The sequence below is a fragment of the Labeo rohita genome, chromosome 22 (assembly GCF_022985175.1).
Source record: "Labeo rohita strain BAU-BD-2019 chromosome 22, IGBB_LRoh.1.0, whole genome shotgun sequence".
NCBI classification, from domain to species: Eukaryota; Metazoa; Chordata; class Actinopteri; order Cypriniformes; family Cyprinidae; genus Labeo; species Labeo rohita.
The window spans coordinates 47,961,899-47,972,003 of NC_066890.1; positions in this window are offsets into that span (position 1 = coordinate 47,961,899).

Below are 10,105 nucleotides of genomic sequence, written 5' to 3' on the forward strand. Positions count from 1 at the left end.
CTTTTACGGTTTTGGAATGAAATGGGGGTAAGTGATTAGTGACAACATTTTCATTTTGGGGTGGAGTAACTTTTTGATGTAAAAAAATGTATCATGGTCTATGGAGCAGTCTGAAGTGTGCATATAAAGCTGACTCGCTGTCTCGGTCAAAATTGAGGGGACGAGTTTGTCAATGCTTGTCTAAAAGTGGAGTGGAATGCCAACACGTTCTCACTCCTAACTGGTCACATATTGACGCTCGGCCAGGACCCCTTTGGCATCAATTCTTGACGCTCAGGGTACCCCTTTAGCGTCATTTTTCAACGTGCAGGGTCCTCCAGTACTTCACATAAGAAACCACTGGCGTCAATGTGCTGACGCAAAAGGCACTGGGCATTTTAGCGTCATGAATAAATTATATAATGGGTAATAATATTGCTATTATTGCATATATGTTGGGGTGTGATTTTTTATTTTTTCAATGCAAATAGTCACAACAGTTTCATTGATATTACACTATTTGCACATTGCCCCTAAACCTAACCATTTGTCAACAAAACACAATATATAACAGGCAGATACAACTACAATCATCATTTATTCATTTGTGAGAAGAACAGACGCCTTATGGTCAGTTTTTGCAGAAAATACCTGTGACTGTACTTATATTCGCCTTTTGCGTGTTTTATATTGTTCAGAAGTGGGTAGGTTTAGGGTAGGGGTGGGGTTAGGTGCTTCAATTAAAGTGTACATTAAAATAATTTCTTTTTTTTTTTTTACAAATGCATGCAAACAATTAAATTAAGACAAACAACTGAAAACAATGGAGGACCCTGCGCGTCCAAAAGTGACGTCAAGGGGTTCTGACCAAGCCTCAGTATGTGACGAGTTGGGAGTGAGAACGTGTGGCGAATGCAGCCACAGTCAAACATCGACACTACATAACTAAGAGCTTAATTACTTAATGTTAATATCAACACCAACATACCTGAACAAGTGTGACAGAGTTGACTGATGTCCAGATGTGTGGTCTGGTTGCTGATGGGATTGTTGATCACACAGCTGTAGGTGTTTTTATCCTGATATTCCACCTCCAGAGGTAGAGAGAGACTAATGTTGAGATCACTGATACTGGACAATAAAGTGTTTCTTTTGTACCAGGAGAGAGTCACATCACTCACATTCAACACTGAACACAACAATGAACAATTCTGCTGTGATGTTGATGAACAGTTCCTGGTAATGTCAGGAACAGGCAGACGAGCTGAAAAACATGAGAGAATAAACAAAAATCTGGGTAAATCTAAACAAATCTTATGTTCAGAGTCGTGTCTTGATGGTCAGTGAGTGTTTCTGTCATCTCAAACTATGAAACAAGTGTACATTTCAGTATGTCAATATTTAAAGGAATATTCATAGTTCAATACTAGTTAAGCTTGCCACAAAAAATGTATTTTCACTTGTCCAGCAGAAAATCAAAAATGAGGTGTTACACAGTAATAAATCAAGAATGTATAAATGACAGGACAAATGATCTCTACTCACTATAGACAGAAACACTGAATGTTTTTAATGACCATTTTGCTCCAATTATCTCTAGTTCATAACATCCAGCATGTTGAGTTGTGATGTTTGTGATGGTCAGAGATCCAGTTTGATTGTCCAGCTTCAGTCTGTCTCTGAATCTCCCATCGGTACCGTTAAATGTGGAGAAGATTCCATGAGCTGTATCAATTTCAGCGATGAGGGATGTTTCAGCTCCAAATTTCCACAATATGTCATCGTCTTTACATATTTCAGTAACATCAGTGTGCAAAGTGACAGAATCACCTTCACCCACTGACACTGACTCGCCAAACACATCTGATGAACATAAAAAAAGGTTTTGTCAGAGATTAAGGCTCTTGTTGGTTAACAAATCCAGAAATCAGGTTGAGTTTGTACCTACGCCTATGTCTGTGTCTGGGACATTACACTATGGGCTCATTGAAACATGGGCCTGAATCTGAAGTAGATCTCAAAATAATATATTTAACCTTTATATTGTGTTGAAAATTCTTCATCTAATGTGGTGTTCCATTTTTAGTCCAATGCAATAACAGCATTTTCAAGAAAAAGAAAATCCTCTCCAGTTCAAAATGCCTGGAACCAGAGGGTTCATTTATCTGAGAATAACTGCAAATGCAAATCCTCTAATTTAAACAGTAGCAGCAGTTCTAAGACTCTGACAACAGGAAGAAAATTACATATTTATAACTTACCGATCAGATGCCAAGAACACAAACAGAGCAAAACAAACGTGTGAAACATTTTCTTTGACAGATTTGTGAGAAGTGTGCTTCAATAACACAGTCTGCTGAGGGTGTAAAATTCCCCCAACAAAGGTCACCCACACACACTTTTTTCTGTGCCTTATGAAGATTTTAGATGCAAAAGCCTGTAAGTCTTTCCACTCAGTATCGTCATCTCATTTTTGATGGCTTTCAGAGGCTTCTGCATTGGAACTCTTCATATACAGTTACAGTACATATAAATGTTCTTCTGGCTTACAGTTTGAAGTTAAAATTTTGTGACCACTATTTAGTGCAACACCAGTATTGTACAGGTGCTCATGTTTTCTTTTTAATTCTGTCTGTTGCTGTTTAAAGCTAAACTGTCTTTTACAACACAGGCATTTATCAGTGTTTGACACAGTGTTAAATGAATTGATTTGAGTATTTGATTTGAAAAAGTCATTTTTTTTTTTACTGTTGGCAGACTGTAAATTAACAGAAAAATTCTGTTTTTTAATTACGGTACAAAGTCAAGGTAATGAGCTGCCAGTACTTTTTCTTTTCTTTTTTTTTTTTTTTTGGAACATTGTGTTTTCAAGACTCTAACTCATTTAATTTTAAAGATTTATAATCATTCATTTGTTTGAGAATAGTAAAAACAGATAATGATCACATGAGTTAACGATCACATGATTTCTAGTCATGTGCACTCATGAGTCAAACTGAAAGTGGTGACAATCTGCTGTGGTTTGATTCTTAAAAGCATTGTTTGATGTGTTGGGTGGATAAAATGCTTTTGCAGAAAATTTGGCTATTTGTTTGTGTGCTCAGTGTGTAGGTGAAGAATAATTCTGCTGATGACAGAGTCACAGTCTGACAGTCAAAACAGTTAAATAAATAAAATTTTTAAAAAATTAATAAAATTATGCTGATAATTTAATTAAACTCTATTTTTTTTTTCTAGGAATAAAATAAATTTCTATTTTAGAATCATTTTTGCAAAACAGTAAAATAATAAAAGAAAAAAATAATAAAATGATTTTTATTAAATTAATAATAAAAAAATATTATTAAATTAATTAAAATTATAACTTATTTCTATTTCAGATTTTTTTTTCTTATGACAAAACTTGAAAGAATGTTCTTAAAAACTTGAATTTATAACATACCAAGTCTACTAAGTTTTTAAACACAGGATGAGATATAAACCAATCGAGTATCCTTGTTTTTGACATTTTACTGGCACTTCAGTGTTACAGGATGGGACTGCAGTTATGATAGAGAGGTATATCATCAATACAAAAGGGGGTGTAGGTATGTCATCTGGGTCATTCAGGTGGGCTCCCTCTTTCATTGATGTTTTGTTGATGAGCCCACGACATGGCTTGCGGGGAGTCAATCTCGGGTGGTAAAGAATTGGTGGCAATGTATTTTTCCTCAAGAGTGGAGGCAAAGCTCTTGAGAACTTTGCTGTGACGCCATGTATAATGACCCTGGGTAAGGCTAACCTTACACCCTGTCAGTATGTGACTGAGGGAAGCTGGCCTGGAACAGAGAGCACACCCAGGATCTTCCCACCACTGATGGAGGTTAGTTGGCGTTGGAAGGATGTCATAAGTTGCTCTGATGATGAAACTGAGCTGCTTTGCTTCCATGTTCCACAGGTCCTTCCAACTTCCTCTTCTCAACCCTATCCCACTGTGTCCATTGTCCCTGTCTACCAGCAGCAAGGACATTGGTTAATAAAATGGGATTAAATCCATAAAGGATATTTGTGTTATTTAACATATTTAATTATTGCAGGTTTGCATCATATCCTGAGTTTGCATTTTACTTATTTATTCATTTTGATTAACACTGAATCTGTTTTATTTATTTTTTATTTTTTATTTTTTTGCGAGTGAGATGAATGAATGCATGTTCAAATTTAGTCTAGAAATATAACACTGTTTGTATGTAATAGAGGTCAGTGGGTAGGTGCTGTGCAGGTAAACCTCACTCCCCTGATCTCAAGAGGTGCACTAGCGACTGACACTAGAGGCTGCAGTTTTTAGCCTCCTTGTTTGTGCCCACCTCTCATGCTGGAGACCCAAGTTCGAGACTCACTCGGAGCGCGGCGAGTAGGACCCAGGTGGAGAGGGATTACATTTACACAGTGCACACAATGCCTCTGCATTTCTGATTTCTCTCCATATGGCAACATGAGAGCAGACAGTCAATGTTAAAACAAATGTAACTGACGTTACTCATTTGAAGATATTTTCTTGTAAATTAAAAAGTAATGCATTACTTTACTAGTTACTTGAAAAAAGTAATCTGATTATGTAACTTGCATTACTTATAATGTGTTACCCACAACACTGCTTATAATTATGACATAAAAGCTCAAACTGTGGCATAAATAGTCATTTTCATAATTTTGACCCTTTATCTCACAATTTATCTCAACATTTAGGTTCTAGATGTGGTAATACACGTTCAATCTCTTCTGGATCTGATGTCATAAACCAGAACAGCAACAGCCAAGCCCACCAGAGCAGTGACAACCAATTGGACCACAGCTTTAGTAGAATCGCAACAGCGGACAGAGTCTGAGGAATAAAAACATCAAACTGATGAGATCAGATCAGCTCAACCACGGGCATGAACACCTGCACTATAGACTTATTTTTTCTTTGTACCAGGAGAGAGTCACATGATTCACATTCAACACTAAACACACCAGTGAACTGAACACTGATGATCCTGATGATGGTGATGATGATGATAAAGGACATTGTAGAGATTCTCTGATAATGACAGGAACAGGCAGATGAGCTGAAAAACATAAGAGAATCAAGATTAATGTTGATGGATGAAAATAATCCAGTAGATGAAGTAATTTTGAGAGAAACCAAGACTGATCAAAAGAACTCCACAGACGGTGAAACTGAAATTCTTGTTCAAGTTTCTGTTGATCTGTAGTTCATAAACTTGAAAGAGTTGACTCTTGTTGAGATGTTCAGTCTATGAATATGTGAAGGTCAGGACAAATAAAGTCTGAATGTTTTTGGTCCCTTTATCATTATATGTTACAATCCAGAGTGTTCAGCTGTGATGTTTTTGATGGTCAGACATGCAGTCTGTTTGTCCAGCTTCAGTCTGTCTCTAAGGATCTCCCATCAGGATGATCATATTTGGAGAAGTGTTTGCCCTCTCTGTTGATTTTAGGTATGAGAGAGTTTTCAGCTTCAGATTTCTACTGTATGTCTTCATGTCCATATATTTTAGTAACACAAGTGTTTAGAGTAACCGCATTTTGGTTTACAAAGCCTGAAATCAGCTGTTCTGTCATTTACATGTGAGCTAAAGAACATGCACAACAGCAGCAGAGATATAAAAATTACTCCTCCCACAACAGTTTTAAAAAATTACATCCTCCCACAACAGTTTGACCCTCCTAGTTCACACGCTGTATTTGCATATTTCATAATGTTACAGGTCTTCTGGCCCTTTTTTGAACTATTCCACTTTAACTATTTTTAAATGATGGAAATGTTTTATTTATTTATAGTTAATAATAATAAACATATTTTTGAAAGGTAGTTCTCAGACTGTTAAATGCCTAACAGTAGAAGAAAAATGTTAAATATTGGATGACAAAAATGTGCCTAACCCCTGTGATTTTAAAATGGATTTATATATTTATTAAATTGTGTATGTAATATCGTAATGTAATATTGTGTATGCGCATCATCTCACATTAGCAGGTTTACTGAGGTTCATCTTCTGAGTCAAAGGCTTTCATAAATGAGGTTTGACATCTTGTGTGTGGGCATTCAAAGCCAGTGTGTTTGTTTTGTAGGTGAAGGGGATTCTTCCTTCTTTGTCCTGCTGCTATAAGTAGTTCAAATCTAAAATAGAACACGATGAGTAACTGTTTAGTAACAGAGGGAGAGAAATAATAACAACAAAATGATTATATTTAACTTTTCAGATGTTTAGAATGGCTATCATGTTTTTGAAAGAAATGGATACTTTAAAAGGGTCATCAGATGCAAACTTTACTTTTACATGTTGTTTGAACATTAGTGCGTGTTGGCAGTGTATGTACAAATCTGCTCTATAATGATAAAAATCCATGCAGTGGTTTTTAATAAATCTGTAAAAATTTGGATGCTACTTTAGCTACTGTTTTTCTAAAAACCCACCAGATGGCGCCATTTAAAAGTTAAATCAATATCATAAAAATCATTTATATGACCAAAGCAGTTGTAAATGCCATTTAAAAATTTAATTTATACCGATTATTAGTCTATCTGTACTAATTAATAACTGTCTGTCTTCACAGATTCAGGTCTGTCTTCTGATCCTATAGCAGGTGGATGTGCCACTGTTATTGTTGGTCTGCCATTGTGATTTTATCAGTGCAGTAACACAAGCATGATAGAATGGCAAACAGTACATATATATCTTATTTAACAAGATATTAAGGTAACACTTTACAATATGGTGGCACTAATATGCATTAATTAGTGCTGAATTAATGTTTAGATAATCTTGAGTTAATTTATAACTCATGAAGAACTAAACCATTTATTAATGGTTACTGCATCAGCAACAAATAAACATTCTATATGATTCATAGATTAAGTAATAAATAAATGATTATTATTTAAATGTGTCAGTGTACTGGATTTATGGAGTTCTGTGGTTGCAATGAAAATAATCCAGTTTATTTGACTTTCATTTTTTTCCACAAGGGGGCATCAGAGACGCTTACTGACCCAGTTTATAATGTATTTTATTATTTCAGCAGAATATGACCTGAAATTGTGCCTTTTAATGCTTATTTTCATAATATAATCCAGAATTTAAGATCAATAAAATAAAAATCACCAAAGAGGAGGTCAAGGTCAGGTCTGATATTAAGGTCAATCCCAGTCAAGTCCTTAAATGAGCCAGTAGAAATCTCTTTTTGAAGGAAAAAGGCCACCTGCCTGATTTGTGATACTGGTTGGAGGGTAGGCATTCATGTCATTGTGTAACGATATTGTACATTAATGTCATTTTCATTAATTCTTGGACTTTGTTGTGTTCAGATACACAAGGCCCATTTTGAGAAAACTGCTAAGAATTTCATTTCTCTTTAGCTATAAGAAGAATCAGAATTGACAGTGGAGTCTTGCATTGCAATCATTCGTGTTCAGGGAGAAGAGCAGTGCAGCAGTGCTGATTATGTTGGAAATTAATTTTCCCAGCCTCACTAGCTGTTGCCTGTCTGTCAAGAAGTTGATCATCCACTGACAGATGGAGGAAGGGTACAGAGAGTTGAGTTTATTGGGTACAGGGATGTTGGTAAAGTGTTTAAAGTAGGAAGGCACACCCATCATTCCACGCTTCCTTACAGCATCATAAAGCTACGCTGTTGATGTTATTTTTAATATGTGCCCTCAGTGAGAAAAAATTATATACTGTGCCTTTAAATTCAGGTTAAGAGAGAAGAGGAAGGGGGTACAGGGTGTTAATGGTTGTGTAGAGACAGTCAGAGGTGTGAGGTGTGAGGTGGAAACTGGGCTTTTCTAACCTGCCACAATGCTGATGCTTCTTGTATCTGATGATGGCTTTCAGGCCTTTCCAAACTGAAGCAGCGTCATTGGCTTAAAATTGTTTTTTCAGCTTTTCAGAATAGCTATTTCTGAGCCACTCTGGTCTCTTTTATAAGTGGGGTTCTGGTCTGTTTGCAGAAGGCTTTATCCTCACTCCTCATCCTACTCCAGGGTATTTGAAATACTGACACTCATGCAGCAATTTAAACTGGAACTAGTGTGGATGTAGGATTCTGAATTGGAACTGGATCCAGGACATTGCACGGTGAATGACAGATAGTTAGGAAAGTTGCTTGGCTTAGTAGGTACAATGTTTTCATTACCCAAATAAAGCATTAAACATACAAATCTAATTAAACAGGACTGTATTGTAGAAACATGACATTAAAGTTTAAAAGTAGTTTCACACTAATTCTCACTGGGAGAAGACTTCTAATGACAGCTTTCATCTTTTCTGTCTTACCTCTGACAAACAGTGTGGCGAAGTGGAACAAAATTAGCATCAAATCATTTGTATACTGGCAGAGGGTAACAGTATTTGCAAATAATGCACATTTGAGTGTTGTAGCAGATCAAAAACATGCACTGATTTACACTTTTCAACACATTTGAGATGATTATCAGTCTCATTTCTATTTTTCAAAATGTGTATAACATCAGTGTGACCTATGACCACAATCATTGATGTCTGGTGCTTGGTTCCTTTGTATATAATGGTTAATATTACAAGGGAGGACTCATGAATGCCTTGCATCAATGTACTAGAGTAAATAATGATATTTTGGATGTGATTTTTGGATACACATATTCTTCAATCAGAACCTTTTGTAGGCTACTTGATTATGAATTTTGGATCCATGTATCATTTCAACAAGCGATCTTAACTTGAAACACAACTGCCAAGTTTTCATCGATTTTTTTCTATCCCAATTAGTAATAGCAGCAACTGTTTTTCATATAATTTACTACCTTGATAAAGTATCAAATTCTTAAAAAAAAATAACTCTTACAAATGTAACATTTGAATGGTAGTTAAATGTGATAACCATGTTTCTGTTTTCTCCCTCTGTGTCACACACAGTTTCTCAACATTGTTTAACATTTCCTTAGATTAAAGAGTATTCTCACCTGCAAACTGAACACATCTCCTCTGAATACCCATCCTCGTGTACAAGAAGTTTGTCCACCCAACAGCTCAAACCACACTTCTTAAGAAAACCAACCGCAGCAGGTTTCAGTTTGACTCAGAAGCTGAGCTTAAGTAAAACAGTTACAGTGACAAGGCAGTCAGTTTTAACTTTGTAGTTTGTTTTTTTTCCATACACAAGTGAGAACTGAATAAATATATACAACAATTTAAAAATCACTGTAGTGTTAGGCTCAATTTTACAATGAAGCAGTTCATAAAACATAAAACATCCAATATTCACACTGTATTCTTCTACTTTTTTTAAAAATGTTTAACACAGTCAGACAACTACTGTTCAAAAACTATGAATGTTAAATGATAAAAATAAAGAACATTAACTACAGTTAAAGAATAGTTTTAATAAGCCCTAATAAGTGCCAGAAAAGCATTTATATGTAGCTATATGTGACGTGTGTGTGTGTGTGTGTGTGTGTGTGTGTGTGTGCGCGTGTCAGGAGTGTCGTCAGATTCTGTCAGGGAGGATTCACAAACTAGACAAACATGTTTCAGCGAATAGTGTTATTGGATCAGACTTTTCGCTGAAGAAAATTTTTTATTGAAGAAAATGTTACTTATTATTGTTTTGTTCTTTTTGTGCTGGTGGAGTCTGACTGGTAAGTCATATAAACATTTTTACAACTTAATTTCTTTCCATTTACGGGTAATAAAGCGTCTGCTGCTGTTGGAACTAACCTGTTTTCATTGATGTTATTTATCTGTTTAAGATTAATCATTATTGTGAGATTTAGATTCAGGTCTCTGTTTATGATTTAAAATGTGATTTCTAGGCCTGGAAAATGTAAAATCTAAAAATTTTTTTATATTAATTTCAGTAAATATTTCTAAAAAAGAGCAGCTTTCATAAGGTGTCTTAGGTGCATATTCTCCCTAGCAATTTCTAATTTATCACTTTGTCTTTTCTTTTGCATCTTGGCTGGATTTTTTTAGCCCACATTTAAATGTTACAAACTAGAACTGATTTCAGGCTTTGTTAACCAACAGAAGCTTTAATCTGTTCCTGGTCATGTTCTCTAGGTGTGTTTGGTGAGTCAGTATCAGTGATGGAAAAGATTCTG